Raw genomic sequence first — 18954 nt, forward strand, 5'->3', positions numbered from 1 at the left:
AAAGGGCCCATCCAAACTGGGAGGGACAACATCAGAGTTAAGGATGGAGCCAGGGAAGCCATAGGCTGCTGATCACAGGGATTTGATTTGTAGAGGCAAAGGTCTCCCATTTTCCATGAGTTCAAATTTCCTTACTGAGCCTAGAAAGCCATTTCCTAAGAAACTCAAAGGACATACCATGCCCAGGTGACCCTGATCTCTGTTCCTTGCCTCCCGTTCCCTCAGTCCCTCACGAGGGGTGCTGGCCTTGGCCCCCAGCATTGTGAAAGAAGTTGAGAAACAGATCTCAGATCATTAACAGAACTGACTGGTGACCCTAAGAGATGAGAGTGACTCACCTGAAGGTTGGATGGGGCTCTGGGCCCCGAAGCTCCCTGGGCCCAGGGATGGTCCTCAGGCAAAGACCCCCCCCTACCCTGGCCTTGTCCGACCTACAGTTAAACAAAGCTTCATATTTGTACTGGCGGGAAGGCGTTTTCTCTGGGCCATTTTCCTGCCTCTCCAGCCGCAGGGGCCTGGTTTTTTCAGACATAGATAACTTGGATCTATTAAAGGAACAGGAGCACTTGATGAGTAGCTTCCTCATATTTGCACATTTGACTTTTTTTTTTTTCAGAGACAAGTGTTCAGATAATAAAGTTTTTTGAAGTGTGAAGAATTCAAATAATTTTTTAAAAAAAGGTTATCTTGGGGACTTCCCTGGTGGTCCAGTAGTTAAGAATCTGCCTTGCTATGACAGGGATGCAGGTTCAATCCCTGGTTGTGGAACTAAAATCCCACATGCGGTAGAGCAACTAAGCCCAGGCACCACAGCAAGAAAGTCCCTGAGTCACAATGAAAGATCCCATGTGATGCAGCAAGGATTGTGCATGCCTCAACCAAGACCTGATGCAGCCAAATAAATAAATACTTTAAAAAGGCTACCTTCCAAAAGTATGAGAACCATTTAACATCAGGAGATCTAGCAATATAATTTACTATGTTAATAGATCAAAAGAGAATCATATGATTACCTCTCTAAAGGCTGAAAAATTCAACAAATTAATCTTGCTAAACACTCAATAAAATAGGAGTAGGTGTATTCTTCCTTAACGTGATAAAATATATTTATCTTAATATCAAAGGCAACATTGAACTTAATGGGGAGAGACTCCCCAACTCAGAGTCAGGAAGAAGAGAGATTTGTCTATTGGTATAGCTATTGTAATTGAGGAAAGTAGGAAAAACCACTAGACCATTCAAGTATGGCCTAAATCAAATCCCTTATGATTATACAGTGGAAGTGACAAATAGGTTCAAGGAATTAGATCTGATAGAGTGTGTGAAGAATTATAGATGGAGGTTCATGACACTGTATAGGAGGTGGTGATCAAAACCATCCCTAAGAAAAAGAAATGGAAAAAGACAAAATAGTTGCCTGAGGAGGGCCTTCAAATAGCTGAGAAAAGAAGAGAAGCGGAAGGAAAAGGAGAAAAGGAAAGATATATCCATTTGAATGCAGAGTTCCAAAGGATAGCAAGGAGAGATAAGAAAGCCTTCCTCAGAGATCAGTGCAAAGAAATAGAGGAAAACAATAGAATGGGAAAGACTAGAGATCACGTCAAGAAAATTAGAGATACCAAGGGAACATTTCATGCAAAGATGGGCACAATAAAGGACAGAAATGGTATGGACCTAACAAAAGCAGAAGATATTAAGAAGAGGTGGCACAAATACACAGAAGAACTATACAAAAAAGATCTTCACGACCAAGATAATCACAGTGGTGTGATCACTCACCTAGAGCCAGACATCCTGGAATGGGAAGTCAAGTGGGCCTTAGGAAGCATCACTATGAACAAAGCGAGCGGAAGTGATGGCATTCCAGTTGAGCTATCTCAAATCCTGAAAGATAATGCTGTGAAAGTGCTGCACTCAATATGCCAGCAAATTTGGAAAACTCAGCAGTGGCCACAGGACTGGAAAAGGTCAGTTTTCATTCCAATCCCAAAGAAAGGCAATGCCAAAGAATGTTCATACATTCCCAAAGAATGTACCAGACAATTGCACTCATCTCACATGCTAGCAAAGTAATGCTCAAAATTCTCCAACAGAGGCTTCAACAGTACATGAACCGAGAACTTCCAGATGTTCAAGCTGGTTTTAGAAAAGGCAGAGGAACCAGAGATCAAATTGCCAACTTCCACTGGATCATCAAAAAAGCAAGAGAATTCCTGAAGAACATATACCTCTGCTTTATTGACTACATCAAGCCTTTGACTCTGTGGATCACAACAAACTGTGGAAAATTCTTAAAGAGATGGGAATACCAGACCACCTTACCTGCCTCCTGAGAAACCTGTATGCAGATCAAGAAATAACAATTAGAACCAGACTGGAACAATGGACTGATTCCAAATTGGGAAAGGAGTATGCCAAGGTGGTATATTGTCACCCTGCTTATTTAACTTATACACAGAGTACATCATGTGAAATGCTGGGCTGGCTGAAGCACAAGCTGGAATCAAGACTGCCAGAAGAAATATCAATAACCTCAGATATGCAGATGATACCACCTTATGGCAAAAAGTGAAGAGGAACTGAAGAGCCTCTTGATGAAGGTGAAAGAGGAGAATAAGTAAGCTGACTTAAAACTCAACATTCAGAAAAGGAAGATCATGACATCCAGTCCCATCATTTCATGGCAAATAGATGGAGAAATAATGGAAATAGTGACAGACTTTTTTTGGGGGGCTCCAAAATCACTGCAGATGGTGACTGCAGCCATGAAATTAAAAGACGCTTGCTCCTTGGAAGGAAAGCTATGACAAACCTATACAGCATATTAAAAAGCAGAGACATTACTTTGTTGAAAAAGGTCCATCTAGTCAAAGGTATGATTTTTCCAGTAGTCATATATGGATGAGAGAGTTGGACCATAAAGAAGGCTGAGCACCGAAGAACTGATGCTTTTGAACTGTGGTGTTGGAGAAGATTCTTGAGAGTCTCTTGGACTGCAAGGAGATCAAACCAGCTAATCCTAAAGGAAATCAGTCCTGAATATTCATTGGAAGGACTGATGCCGAAGCTGAAACTCCAATACTTCGGCCACCTGATGTGAAGTACTGACTCACTGGAAAAGACCCTGATGCTGGTAAAGAGTGAAGGTAAGAGGAGAAGGGGACGATGGAGGATGAGATGGTTGGATGGCATCACCGACTTGATGGACATGAGTTTGAGCAAGCTCTGGGAGTTGCTGATGGACAGGGAAGCCTGGCATTCTGCAGTCCATGGAGTCACAAAGAGTTGGACATGATTGAGTGACTGAACTAAGCTATTAGAGCTATTATTTCATAGCTGCCTCCATTTTTCTGTGTAGAGTAGTTAATGCGAGTTGACAAGAGAAGAACATAGAGGTATAGAACTCAGAAAGAAGGCGATAAAATTATTATTCCCAGATGGCATAATTTTATACCTGGAAAATACAAAAGATTTGATTCAAAACATATTAAACATCAACCATTGGTGAGAATGTGGTGCCATAGGAACGCTCATTCATTGCTCATGGGAATGCAAAAGGGTACAGCTATTTTGGAAGACAGTTTGTTGGTTCCTTACAAAACTAAACATATTCTTATCATACAATCTAGCAGTTTTACTCCTTGGTATTTACATAAATGAGATAAAAAAACCTATGTCCACATGAAAAGCTGCGCACAGATGTTTATAACAGCTTGATTCATGATTACCAAAAGTCAGTAGCAAGGAAGATGTCCTTCAGTAGATGAATGAATAAATAAACTGTGGTACAGGCAGACACCTTTTCATACTGTTAATGGGGTTCTCAAGGCAAGAATACTGAAGTGGTTTGCCATTCCCTTCTCCAGTGGACCACATTTGGGCAGAACTCTCCACCATGACCCGCCCATCCTGGGTGGCCCCACAGGGCATGGCTTAGTTTCATTGAGTTAGACAAGGCTGTGGTCCTAGTGTGATTAGATTGACTAGTTTTCTGTGTGATTAGATTGGCTAGTTTTCTGTGAGTATGGTTTCAGTGTGTCTGCCCTCTGATGCCCTCTTGCAACACCTACCGTCTTACTTGGGTTTCTCTTACCTTGGATGTAGGGTATCTCTTCATGGCTGCTCCAGCAAAGCGCAGCCGCTGCTCCTTACCTTGGATGAGGTGTATCTCCTCACCGCCACCCCTCCTGACCTTGAACGTGGAGTAGCTCCTCTCGGCCCTCCTGCGCCTGCGCAGCCACTGCTCCTTGGACCTGGGGTAGCTCCTCCCGGCTGCCACCCCTGGCCTTGGTCGTGGGGTAGCTCCTCCCGGCCATCTCAAAAATGACAGAATGATCTCTGTTCGTTTCCAAGGCAAACCATTCAATATCACAGTAATCCAAGTCTATGCCCCAACCAGTAATGCTGAAGAAGCTGAAGTTGAACGGTTCTATGAAGACCTACAAGACCTTTTAGAACTAATACCCAAAAAAGATGTCCTTTTCATTATAGGGGACTGGAATGCAAAAGTAGGAAGTCAAGAAACACCTGGAGTAACAGGCAAATTTGGCCTTGGAATACGGAATGAAGCAGGGCAAAGGCTAATAGAGTTTTGTCAAGAGAACGCACTGGTCATAGCAAACACCCTCTTCCAACAACACAAGAGAAGACTCTACACATGGACATCACCAGATGGTCAACACCGAAATCAGACTGATTATATTCTTTGCAGCCAAAGATGGAGAAGCTCTATATAGTCAGCAAAAACAAGACCGGGAGCTGACTGTGGCTCAGATCATGAACTCCTTATTGCCAAATTCAGACTTAAATTGAAGAAAGTAGGGAAAACCACTAGACCATTCAGGTATGACCTAAATCAAATCCCTTATGATTATACAGTGGAAGTGAGAAATAGATTTAAGGGACTATATCTGATAGATAGAGTGCCTGATGAACTACGGACTGAGGTTCGTGGCATTGTACAGGAGACAGGGATCAAGACCATCCCCATGGAAAAGAAATACAAAAAAGCAAAATGGCTGTCTGGGGAGGCCTTACAAACAGCTGTGAAAAGAAGAGAAGCGAAAAGCAAAGGAGAAAAGGAAAGATATAAGCATCTGAATGCAGAGTTCCAAAGAATAGCAAGAAGAGATAAGAAAGCCTTCCTCAGCAATCAATGAAAAGAAATAGAGAAAAACAACAGAATGGGAAAGACTAGAGATCTCTTCAAGAAAATCAGAGATACCAAGGGAAAATTTCATGCAAAGATGGGCTCGATAAAGGACAGAAATGGTATGGACCTAACAGAACCAGAAGATATTAAAAAGAGGTAGCAAGAATACACAGAAGAACTGTACAAAAAAGATCTTCACAACCAAGATAATCACAGTGGTGTGATCACTCACCTAGAGCCAGACATCCTGGAATGTGAAGTGAAGTGGGCCTTAGAAAGCACCACTACGAACAAAGCTAGTGGAGGTGATGGAATTCCAGTTGAGCTATTTCAAATCCTGAAAGATGATGCTGTGAAAGTGCTGCACTCAATATGCCAGCAAATTTGGAAAACTCAGCAGTGGCCACAGGACTGGAAAAGGTCAGTTTTCATTCCAATCCCAAAGAAAAGCAATGCAAAAGAATGCTCAAACTACCGCACAATTGCACTCATCTCACACACTAGTAAAGTAATGCTCAAAATTCTCCAAGCCAGGCTTCGGCAATACGTGAACTTTCAGATGTTCAAGCTGGTTTTAGAAAAGGCAGAGGAACCAGAGATCAAATTGCGAACATCCGCTGGATCATAGAAAAAGGAAGAGAGTTCCAGAAAAACATCTATTTCTGCTTTATTGACAATGCCAAAGCCTTTGACTGTGTGGATCACAATAAACTGTGGAAAATTCTGAAAGAGATGGGAATACCAGATCACCTGACCTGCCTCTTGAGAAACCTTCCTGCAGGTCAGGAAGCAACAGTTAGAACTGGACATGGAACAACAGACTGGTTCCAAATAGGAAAAGGAGTACGTCAAGGCTGTATATTGTCACCCTGCTTATTTAACTTATATGCAGAGTACATCATGAGAAACGCTGGGCTGGAAGAAGCACAAGCTGGAATCAAGATTGCTGGGAGAAATATCAATAACCTCAGATATGCAGATGACACCACCCTTATGGCAGAAAGTGAAGAGGAACTAAAAAGCCTCTTGGTGAAAGAGGAGAGTGAAAAAGTTGGCTTAAAGCTCAACATTCAGAAAACGAAGATCATGGCATCAGGTCCCATCACTTCATGGGAAATAGATGGGGAAACAGTGGAAACAGTGGCTGACTTTATTTTTCTGGGTTCCAAAATTACTGCAGATAGTGATTGCAGCCATAAAATTAAAAGACACTTACTCCTTGGAAGGAAAGGTATGACCCACGTAGATAGCATATTGAAAAGCAGGGACATTACTTTGCCAACAAAGGTCCGTCTAGTCAAGGCTATGGTTTTTCCAGTGGTCATGTATGGATGCGAGAGTTGGACTGTGAAGAAGGCTTAGTGCGGAAGAATTGATGCTTTTGAACTGTGGTGCTAGAGAAGACTCTTGAGAGTCCCTTGGACTGCAAGGAGATCCAACCAGTCCATTCTGAAGGAGATCAGTCCTGGGATTTCTTTGGAAGGAATGATGCTAAAGCTGAAACTCCAGTACTTTGGCCACCTCATGCGAGGAGTTGACTCATTGGAAAAGACTCTGATGCTGGGAGGGATTGGGGGCAGGAGGAGAAGGGGACGACAGAGGATGAGATGGCTGGATGGCATCACTGACCCTATGGACGTGAATCTGAGTGAACTCCGGGAGTTGGTGATGGACAGGAAGGCCTGGCGTGCTGTGATTCATGGGGTCACAAAGAGTCGGACATGACTGATCGACTGAATTGAACTGAACTGAACAGGCAGACAATGAACTATTATTCAGTGCTAAAATACATGAGCTATCAAACCATGAAAAGACATGGAGGAAGCTTAAGTACATATTGCTAAGTGAAAGAAGTCAATCTAAAAAGGCTACATACTGTAGCCAACTGTACACTGATTCCAACTGTATAATATTCTAGAAAAGGCAGAACTATAGAAGTGGTAAAAGGATTAGTCTTTGCCAGGGGCCCATGGGGTAGAAGGAATGAATAAATGGAGTATAGAATTTTTAGGGTAGGGAAACTCTTCTGTATGATACTATAATGATAGATACATGTCATTTTGCATTTGTTAAAACCCATAGATTTTGCACATTGCATAGAATGTGCAATAGAAAGAATGAACTCTAATATAAACTATGGATTTTGGTTGGTAATATGTAAGTGTTGGTTCATCAGTTGTAATAAATGTACCACTCTGATGTAGGATATTGATGGTGAAGGAAATTGTGTATGGGTTGGGGGAAGGGCAGGGCTACGTGGGGACTCTCATATTTTTCCATTCAATTTTGCTGTGAACCTAAAACTGCTTTTAAAATGCTAATTAAAGAGAAAATATTATAAAGAGCAAAATAATTCAGTAAGATGTCTGGTTTAAAATTAATATTTAGAAACTAGCTTTCACATTTACAAACAACAACTAGTTAGAAAAACTAATAGAAGTAACAAATCTATTTAAGAATCTGTAATTAAAAAGCCCCCTACAACCAAAAGTTCAAGACCAGATGGCTTCATAGGAGAATTCCACCAAACATACAAAGAAGAATGTATACCAATCCTTCTTGAACTCTTTCAAAAGATTGAAGAGAAGGGAACACGCCCAAAGACATTCTATGAAGCCACCATCACTCTGATACCAAAACCCAACAGAGACATGGCCAAAAAGGAAAATTACAGGGCAATATCTCTGATGAATACAGATGCAGAAATTCTCAACAAAACATTAATAAACCATAAGACAACACATAGAAAAGATCACGCTGTGCTGTGCTTAGTCACTCAGTTGTGTCTGACCCCAAGCAGTATAGCCTGCCAGGCTCCTCTGTCCATGGGGGATTCTCCAGGCAAGAACACTGGAGTGGGTTGCCATGCCCTCTCCCAGGGGACCTTCCCAACCCAGGGGTTGAACCCAGGTTTCCCTCATTGCAGGCGGGTTCTTTACTGTCTGAGCTACCAGGGAAGCCCAAGAATACTGGAGTGGGTAGCCTATTCCTTCTTCAGGGGATCTTTCAGACCCAGGAATCAAACTGGGATCTCCTGCGTTGGGCAGGTGGATTTTTTACCAGCTAAGTTAATATACCATGACCAAGTTGGATCTATCCCAGGGTCATAAAGATGGTTCAATGAATGCAAATCAGTCAGTGTGATACACCAGATCAACAAAGACAAAAACCACACCATCATTTCAACAGATATGGAAAAGGCATTTGATAAAATTCAAGATCCATTCATGATAAACTCTCTTACCAAAGTGGGTGTAGAAGGAACATATCTCAACCTAATAACAGTTATTTATTACAAACCCACAGCCCAGTATAATACTCAATGGTGAAAAACTGAAAGCCTTACTGCTAAAACCAGGAAAAAGACAAGGATACTCACTGTTACCACTTCTATTCAACACAGTATTGGAAGTCCTAGCCACAAAAATTGGACACAAAAAAGGAATAAAAGATATCCAAATTGAAAAGGAAGAGTTAAAATTGTCATTATGTGCAGATGACATGATACTATATATGAAAATGTAAGCATTCCACAGAAAAACTATTAGGTTGGTGTAAAAGTAATTGCAGTTTTGCATCGTTGAACTCTGCCGTTTGATACTGGAATACATTCCTAATAAATGTGGTTATGTTATACACCATTTTAATGCACATTTTTGGCTTTATGCTTTTCCTAAAGTTTTATTATTTGCTGTTTATTTTATATTTATTTTAGACTATAGAAATGATGTTAGACAAAAAGCAAATTTCAGTGATTTCTTAATTCGAGTTCAAAATGAGTTGTAAAGCGGTGGAGAAAACTCACAACATCAACAATGCATTTGGCCTGCATTGCTAATGAATGTACAGTGCAGTGGTGGTTCAAGAAGTTTTGCAAAAGGGAGGAGGGCCTTGAAGACGAGGAGCACAGAGGCCAGCCATAGGAAGTCGACAAGGACCAACTGACAGCAACCATTGAAGCTAATCCTCGTACAACTAAATGAGAAGTTGCAAAGAACTGAATGTCAACCATTCTATGATCATTTTGTGTTTGAAGCAAATTGGAAAGGTGAAAAACTTGATAAGTGGGTGCCTCATGAGCTGATCGCAAATAAAAAAAAAATAGTCGCTTTGAAATGTCTTCTCTTATTCTACACAAAGCATTTCTCAATTGGATTGTGATGTGTGACAAAATGTGGATTTCGTATGACAACCAGTAATGACTAGCTCAGTGGCTGGACTGAAAAGAAACTTCAAAGCACTTCCCCAAACCAAACTTGCACCAAAAAAAGGGTCATTGTCACTGGTGGTCTGCTGCTAGTCTGATCCAGTACAGCCTTCTGAATCCTGGCAAAACCGTTACATCTGAGAAGAATGCTCAGCCAATTGATGAGATGAACCAAAAACTGAAACACCTGCAGCCAGCGTCAAAAAGGGTCCAGTTCTTCTCCACAACAATGCCCAACTGCATGCGCACAACCGACACTTCAAAGGTTGAAATATTGGGCTATGAAGTTTTGCTTCATCTGCCATATTCTCCTGACCTCTCACCAACTGACTACCATGTCTTCAAGCATCTCGACAACTTTTTGCAGGGAAAATGCTTCCAAAACCAACAGGGGCAGAAAATGCTTTCCAACAGTTTGTTGAATCCTGAAGCACAGATTTTTACATTACAGGAATCAACAAGCTTATTTCTCATTAGCAAAAGTGTGTTGATTGTAATGGTTCCTCTTTTAATTGATAAAGATATGTTGGAACCTAGTTATAGTGATTTAAAATCTACAGTTAATTTGTACCAACCTGATAGAACTGATAAACAAATTCAACAAAGTAGGGGAATTCAAGATTAACATACAGAAATTGGTTGTATTTCTTTACTTTAACAGTGAAATATCAGAAAGGAACTTGAAACAAACAATCTCTTTTAAAATTGCAGCAAAAACATAAAACATTTAGGAATAAACTTCACCAGGAGGTAAAAGACTATTATGTTGAGAATGATAAAACATTTATAGGGGCTTCCCCAGTGGCCAAGCAGGTCAAGAATCCACTTGCAATGCAGGAGCCATAGGAGATGTGGGTTTGATCCCTGGTTTGGAAGATCCCCTGGAGGAAGGCATGGCAACCAACTTTAGGATTCTTGCCTGGAGAATCCCATGGACTGAGGAACCTGGTGGGTTACAGTCCTCAGGGTCATCAAGAGTCAGACATGACTGAAGTGACTGAGCACACATGCATAAAACATTAATAATGGAAATTGAAGATGATTCAAAGAAATAGAAAGATAACCCGGGCTCTTGGATTGGATGAATCAGTATTGTTAAAAGGCCATGTTACCCAAAGTGAAAAAAAGTGAAAATGAAGTCGCTTAGTTGTGTCCAACTCTTTGTGACCCCATGGACTGTAGCCTACCAGGCTCCTCCCTCCATGGGATTCTCCAGGCAAAAGTACTGGAGTGGGGTGCCATTTCCTTCTCCAGGGGATTTTCCCTGACCAAGGGATCGAACCCAGGTCTCCCACATTCCAGGCAGACGCTTTAACCTCTGAGCCACCAGGGAGCCCCTATGTTACCCAAAGCAAGCTACAAATCTAATGTTATCCCTATCAGTTTTCCCATGACATTTTTCATAGAACTAAAACAAATAACCCTAAAATTTATATGAAACCATAAGAGACCCATAATTGCCAAAGCAATCCTTAGGAAAAAGAACAAAGCAGGAGACATAACCCTCCTAAACTTCAGACAATACTACAAAGCAACAATAATCAAAACAGCATGGTACTGGCACACGGATTAATGGAATCCATGGACATATCCATCAATGGAATAGAATAGAGATCCCAGAAATAACTCCAATACCCAGGATCAACTAATCTTCAATAACGGAGGCAAGAATATACAATGGGGAAAAGACAGCTCTTCAGCAGGTGGTGTTGGCAAAATTGGACAGCAACATGTAAATCAATGAAGTTAGAACACACCCTCACATCAGACACAAACTCAAAATGACCTAAAGACTTAAATGTAAGTTTTATGACATCATAAAACTCCCAGAAGGGAACATAGGCAAAACATTCCCTTACATAACTGTACCAATGTTTTCTTAGGTCAGTCTCCCAAGGCAATAGATATGAAAGCAAAAATAAATGGGACCCAATCAATCTTTTTCACAACAAAGGAAACCATAAACAAAATAAAATGGACAGTCTACAAAATGGGAGAAAATATTTGCAAATTATGTGACTGACAAGAGCTTAATTTCCAAAATATACAAACAGCTGTTTTTGATATATGGACAATAAAAACCCAAACAACCTGATTGAAACTAAACAGACATTTCTCCAAAGATGACAAACAGATGGCCTACAGGCACATGAAAAGATGTTCAACATCGCTCATTACTAGGGAAATGAAAATCAAAGCTAAAATGAAGTATCACCTCACACCAGTCAAAATGGCCATCATTAAAAAATCTACAAATATCTTCTAGAGAGGGTGTGGTGAAAAGGGAACCCTCCTACCCCATCGGTGGGAATGTAAGTTGGTACAGCAACTATGGAAATCATTATAGAGTTTCCTCAAAAAACTAAAAATAGAGTTGCTGTATGATCAAGCAATTCCACTCCTGGGCATATATTTGAACAAGGCTGTAATTCAAAAAGATACACACACCCCTGTGTTCACAAAGCGAAGACATGGAGGCAGCCTGAATGTCTGTCAGCAGATGGATGGACAAGGAAAATGTTGTACATATATACATGAATGCTACTCAGCCATAAAAAAGAATGAAATAATGCCATTTGTGGCAACATGGACGAATCTAGAGATTATCCTACTAAGTGAAGTAAGTCAAAAAGAGAAAGACAATGTGCTATCACTTATAAGTCGAATCTGAATCATGACACCAATGAACCTATCTATAGAACAAATAGACTTGAAGACAAAAAGAACAGACTAGTAGTTGCCAAGTGGGGGGGATGCATTGGGAGTTTGGGGTTAGCAGATGCAAATTATTATATGGAGAATGGATAAACAACAAGGTCCTACTGTGTAGCACAGGGACCTATATTCAATATCCTGTGATAAACCATAATGGAAAAAGATATAAAAAGGAATGTACATATGTACAACTGAATCACTTTGCTGAACGGCAGAAATTAACACAACATTGTAAATCAACCATACTTCAATAAAATTTTTAAAAGGAAAATCTATTTGTAATAGCAAGACAAAAAATGAAACAATTAGGAATAAACATAATGAGATTTATACAATATATTTATCAATAAAACATTAAAATTCTACTAAGGAATACTAAAGATTTAAACAAACAGAAAAACTACCACATTTTTAGAAACTCCATTTACTCTAGGTTTATAAATTTAATAAAACTTCAATAAAAATACCAACAGGTTAAATATTATAAATCAATGCTACCTCAAAAAAAAAAAATCCAAGAATTTTTTAAAGCAAACAAGTAGGAATATCCAGGACAAACGAGAGGGAGCCAGACTTATCAGCAATTAAAGTGTCTTATCTTATCACACCTATTATAATTAAAGTTGTGTGGTACAGGCACAGAAGAGAGAGAGATCAGTGGAACAAACAGAAAGTACAGGAATAGATTCAAATACAAAGGAATTTACGATATGATAAAGTCAAAACTCCAAATCAGTGCAGGAAAACTATTCAATATAAAACTGCTAGGCAAACAGGGTAGGTTGTCTGGGAAAAAAAAGTTTATCAATACCACATACTTCACAGTAAGATAATTCTAAGATCGACCAAATATGTAAATGCTAAAAAAAAAAAACAGAAACTAAATAAAGAATCCACTTTGCAATGCAGGGGACATGGGTTCAATCCCTGGTGGGGGAACTAAGATCCACACGCTGTGGGGAACTGAACCTGCACACCACAACGAAAGATTCTACATGCAATGAAAGATTCTGACTCCTGCTCCTGCTCCTGCTAAGTGGCTTCAGTCGTGTCCGACTGTGTGCGACCCCATGGACTGCAGCCTACCAGGCTTCTCTGTCCATGGGATTCTCCAGGCAAGAACACTGGAGTGGGTTGCCATTTCCTTCTCCAATGCATGAAAGTGGAAAATGAAAGTGAAGTCGCTCAGTCGTGTCTGACTCTTAGTGACCCCATGGTCTGCAGCCCACCAGGCTCCTCCATCCATGGGATTTTCCAGGCAACAGTACTGGAGTGGGGTGCCATTGACTTCTCCCTCTGACTCAGTAAACAAATATTAAAAAAACAAAGATAAATATTAAAAAAAGAAAGCATGAATAATGAGGAAGCAATGAAAGAGTTAAATAACTTTGCAGATGAGAAAGCACTTTTAAGAATGGCACAACATGCAAGGAGGCTTAAAAGACAAGGAGAAAATTGTACTGCATAAAATTTAAACAGTTCTCTGTGGCAAAAGATACCATAAACACAGGCAAAGTCAAAAAATTCGGAAAGAATAACTATGCCACATCAACAGATTCATACTAAAAGAAATGCAAATTAAAACTCACTGAGATACCATCTTTCTTCACAATCCAACTTTCACATCCATACATGACCACTGGAAAAACCATAGCCTTGACTAGATGGACCTTTGTTGGCAAAGTAATGTCTGTGCTTTTCAATATGTTATCTAGGTTGGTCATAACTTTCCTTCCAAGGAGTAAGCGTCTTTTAATTTCATGGTTGTGAAGAAAGCTGAGTGCCGAAGAACTGATGCTTTTGAACTGTGGTGTTGGAGAAGACTCTTGGGAGTCCCTTGGACTGCAAGGAGATCCAACCAGTTCATCCTGAAGGAGATCAGTCCTGGGTGTTCACTGGAAGGACTGATGTTGAAGCTGAAACTCCAACACTTTGGCCACCTGATGTGAAGAGCTGACTCATTTGAAAAGACCCTGATGCTGGGAGGGATTGGGGGCAGGAGGAGAAGGGGATGACAGAGGATGAGATGGCTGGATGGCATCACCGACTCAATGGATGTGAGTTTGGGTGAACTCTGGAAGTTGGTGATGGACAGGGAGGCCTGGAGTGCTGCAATTCATGGGGACGCAAAGAGTCAGACACGACTGAGCAACTGAACTGAGATACCATCTTTACCTATTTGTTTAGTAACAGTCATAAAGTCTGGTAATAGGTTATCAGAGAGATGCATGAATGAGTATTTTCGTATGTTGCTGGTGGCTATGTAAATTGGCACAACCTCTGAGTTTTATAATATCCATAATTTTTAAAGACAATGGTTGTTTGGTTTATATCATGTTATTTCCATTTACCTACTTGGCATTCCCTCTTTTATTTTAACTCTTAGACTGCTCTTGTAAGATCATTTTGCCCTCTACAGTGCAGGTTTGTTGATGGTAAAGTCTCAATTCTAGGTTGATAGTCATTTTCTATCAACATTGGCAAGATTTATTCACTGTATTCTGACTGCTATGTTGCTGTTGAGGAGTCCACTGTCCTTTAAATCATGGAATCTTTAGAGTGACCTTGCCTTTCTCTTTGGCTGTCTTGAAGATCTTAAATTTGTCTTTTCTCTCTTCAGTTTTACTAAGCTGTGTCTAGATATGGATTTATCTTTATATTCAGCTTATTCAACTAAGTACACATTTTTGCAAACTTTAATAAAAGCCATTATCCCTTTAAATACTTTCTTTCATTCTCTTTGCTCTCCATTTTTAAGGATCTAATTATATACATATGCTTATATTAGAGCTTTTTACTCTAACCTTCATATCTAATTAGTGCTTCCTTTATGTTTTCCCTCTACTTATCTCTCAGCACTGTATCTGTAGTAGTTTATTAAGTCCCAATTCTCTTTTATCTCTGCCCAGTTGATATTTTAAGAATTACATTTTTTGTTTCAAAATATTAAATCTGTTTATTCCTGGCATTCTCTTGTTGCTTTATTTTCATCTCTGTGATTGCCTTATTTCTCTAAGCTTTTATATACAGCTGTATCTTTTAAACTTCACTTTAAGAATTTTAGATTGCAGAAGAATTATATAGAGAGTCCATGTAGCACAACTTCCCTTCGTGTTAACATCTTATATAACCATGACATATTTACCAAAATTAAGAAGTTAACATTCCACTGATGCCCTTTCTGTTCTAGGATCCCATCAGGATGCTGTGATGCCCTTAGTTACCATCACTCCTTCAAATCTTGCAGTCTACCATTGTATCTGTCTCTCGTTTTTCATGACCTTAACTTTTGGTGAATGGTGGTCAGGAAATTTATAGAATATCTCTCAACTTGGATTTGCCTGATATTCTCTCATGATTAGTGTGGGGTTATGGATTTGGGAGAATAAACTAGAGAGGTGAAGTGCTCTCCTCATAAAATCATGTGGGATTGATATCAGTGTGATTTAATACTGATCATATTGGTCTTGTTCACGTGGTCAAGGTGGTGTCTGTCTGGCTTCTCCACTGTAAAGCTGCTATTTTTCCTTTTTCAGATTCTATTGATGAGAAGCCAGTCACTCAGTCCAGCCTATCTCAAGGGAAATGGAATTAAACTCCTTTTCCCTGAGGGAAGAGTATCAAAGAAAATGGTCAAAGCTAGTGTAGTAATCAACAATATTTCAGAGGAAATACTTTGAGTCCATGTAAATATGCTGCTGCTTCTTAGGCCTTTTCTCCCTGGTCTTAGCATTTACTTGTAGGTCTTACTTGCAGGAATCACTATGTAGTACTCTAACGGTGATTTTCTATTTCACTCATTCCTTCTGTTTATCATTTGAAATTCTTCTGTAAGGAAGATTTGTCCTTCTCCTCCCACTTATTTATTCAATCATTCACAGATATGTATTTTACATGGTTATAAAAAATACTTTCTTTTGAAGGCAGGAAAGGAAAAAGCAACAATATATAGTAAATAGAATGTATAAAACAAGGTAGAAATAAGTCCTCATACAATAAATAGTATTAATAATAATTATAAACTATCACTAATGATAATTATATAAAGGCAGTATATATCTTGACAGAAACTACTAGTGTTGATATCTTGACTATAATCAATCAGCAGTAGTTGCTTAGTCATGTCTATCTCTTTGTGACTCCATGGATTGTCGCCCTCCAGGCTCCTCTGTCCATGAGATTTTCCAGGCAAGAATACTGGAGTGGGTTGTCATTTCCTTCTCCAGGGGACCTTCCCAACCCAGGGACTGAACTCAGGTCTCCCTCATTGCAGGCAGATTCTTAACCATCTGAGCCACTAGGGGGTTTATTAAAATGATAGAGAAAAATAAAAAAGAAACAGAAAAAGGTGTATCAGGTGAATATGAACCAAAGGATGCCAGAAGAGCAAGATTAATAACAAAATATAATTCAAGAGAAAAGGCAGCATATTGTCAAAGAATGATATAACATATGGTAAAATGGCCACAAACCAAAGCATCCAACAGAAGTCTTAAAATATATAAAGCAGCCACAGATAGAACTGCAGGAAAAAAACAGTTTAACAATTTCAGCTTAAGATTTTAACTGAAATCTTTGCCTCAGAAAGAGATAGCTTAGGGAAATAAAAAAAAGAAAAACAAACAAAAAAACCAAAGATACAGATGATTTGAATCACTCAGTTAAAAATCTCAAGAGTGAAGGTGTATCCAGAGATGGAGGCACCTGGCTGGCTATTTCCCAATGGTGAGAGCCTCTGTGAATTAGAAATAACATCATGGGATCTGGACTGGTTTGTAAAACATTGCATTAAGTGAAAGATAAGGTGAGAAGGAGATCGACATTTCTTAGCACAGAACGATGTGTTCAAGACACATACCCATGAAGACCCATATGCTTTACACAAATGCAAGAAGGCACATCCAAACACAGTAGAATGGATGCCCATGATCGGATCAGGGAGGAATGGGAACAGGAATTGGGTCCAAGGATAAAAGGGGGATAATAAATTAATAAAACAGGAGATGGGTCTTGTGGGTTGGTAATGATGATAAATCCTGAGCTGAGGCAGATGATAAACTCACCACCTTCTGGACACAAACCTGATGGTAATCTTTCCTACCAGCAGAAAGGTCTGAGGATGTGCTAAGTGACCCTAGCAGTCATGGGGCCTGCAGATAGCAAATTCTTTCCAGAAAATCTCAAGTGACTGGGAGTCCAAAGGCAACTTTGGAGGTGGGCACTCCCCATTCCCAGCACCAGGCACTGGATCAGCTGCCATCCCAGCCCAGGCAAAGCTCCTGTCTTGGGAGATGCATGCATTCTGAGCTGAGCCACCCAGAAACTGGGTCTAGTTCAACCAAAGCTTCTGGATTTCTCAAGGTTTGAACTCCTGAGAGCAAAGTTCTCCAGGCCAGGGTCCAAGCTGGCTGAGATTTCTCTTTGTGGCTCCCTCTCCCCCTTCACCTCCTATTCCCATAGGAATATCTGGGTGGGGAGCCCCAGGATGGGCTGCAAGCAACCTCAGAAAAAATATCCCAATGACCTTCAGAACATCCAGAATAGGAGTTTTTAAAAAAATCTTTAAGTTGTCTAAGGACTGGAATGACATTTCTCCAAAGAAGATATACAATAACATATTCAGTTCAGTCACTCAGTCGTGTCCAACTCTTTGCGACCCCATGAATCGCAGCACACCAGGCCTCCCTGTCCATCACCAACTCCCGGAGTTCACTCAGACTCACGTCCATCGAGTCAATGATGCCATCCAGCCATCTCATCCTCTATCGTCCCCTTCTCTTCCTGCCCCCAATCCCTCCCAGCATCAGAGTCTTTTCCATTGAGTCAACTCTTCGCATGAGGTGGCCAAAGTACTGGAGTTTCAGCTTTAGCATCATTCCTTCCAAAGAAATCCCAGGACTGATTTCCTTCAGAATGGACTGGTTGGATCTCCTTGCAGTCCAAGGGACTCTCAAGAGTCTTCTCCAACACCACAGTTCAAAAGCATCAATTCTTCAACGCTCAGCCTTCTTCACAGTCCAACTCTCACATCCATACATGACCACAGGAAAAACCATAGCCTTGAGGTTGGTGCAAATGTAATTTTGATTTTGCATTGTTGAGCTTTGCCATTTGATATTGGAATACATTCTTAAATAAATGTGATTATATTTAATTTTAATGAAAATTTCTTAATTTAAGTTTTCTGCTAATGAATCATTACTTTCTGTTTATTTTATATGTATTTTAGACTATGAAAATGATATTAGACAAAAAGCAAATTTGAGCAATATTCTTATTTGAGTTCAAAATGGGTCATAAAGCAGCAGAGACAACTCGCAACATCAACAATGCATTTGGCCCAGAAACTGCTAACAAATGTACAGTGCAGTGGTGAGTCAAGAAGTTTTTCAAGGGAGACTAGAGCCTTGAAGGTGGGGGAAACAGTGACTGCCATCGGAGGTTGACGACGACCAACTGAGGGGATCTGATCCTCTTACGACTACACAAGAAGTTGCCCAAGAACTCAGCGTCTACCATTCTATAGTCGTTTGGCATTTGAAACAAACTGGAAAGGTGAAAAAGCTTGATAAGTGGATGCCTCATGAGCTAACTGCAAAAAAAAAAAAAATCTATGTTTTAAAGTGTCATCTCTTAATTTATGCAACAACAAGTTATTTCTCAATTGGATTGTGATACGCAATGAAAAGTGGATTTTATACAACAACCAGTGATGACCAGCTCAGTGGCTGGACCAAGAAGAAGTTCCAAAGCACTTCCCAAAGCCAACTTCCACCAAAAACAGGGTCATGGGCACTGTTTGGTGATCTGCTGCTGGTCTGAGCCACTACAGTTTTCTGAATCCCAGTAAAACCATTCCATCTGAAGAGTATGCTCGGCA

The 18954-nt window shown here is 40.1% G+C and overlaps 1 protein-coding gene across 4 annotated transcripts in view; it reads right to left on the reverse strand.

The window, feature by feature from the left end:
- The window catches only part of PIGZ (phosphatidylinositol glycan anchor biosynthesis class Z), a 57305-nt gene that overhangs the window by 24827 nt on the left and 13524 nt on the right, over positions 1-18954 (reverse strand). The gene's annotated exons all lie outside the window — the stretch shown is intronic.

Source organism: Bubalus kerabau, chromosome 2, assembly GCF_029407905.1.
Source record: "Bubalus kerabau isolate K-KA32 ecotype Philippines breed swamp buffalo chromosome 2, PCC_UOA_SB_1v2, whole genome shotgun sequence".
Classification (NCBI taxonomy): Eukaryota; Metazoa; Chordata; class Mammalia; order Artiodactyla; family Bovidae; genus Bubalus; species Bubalus kerabau.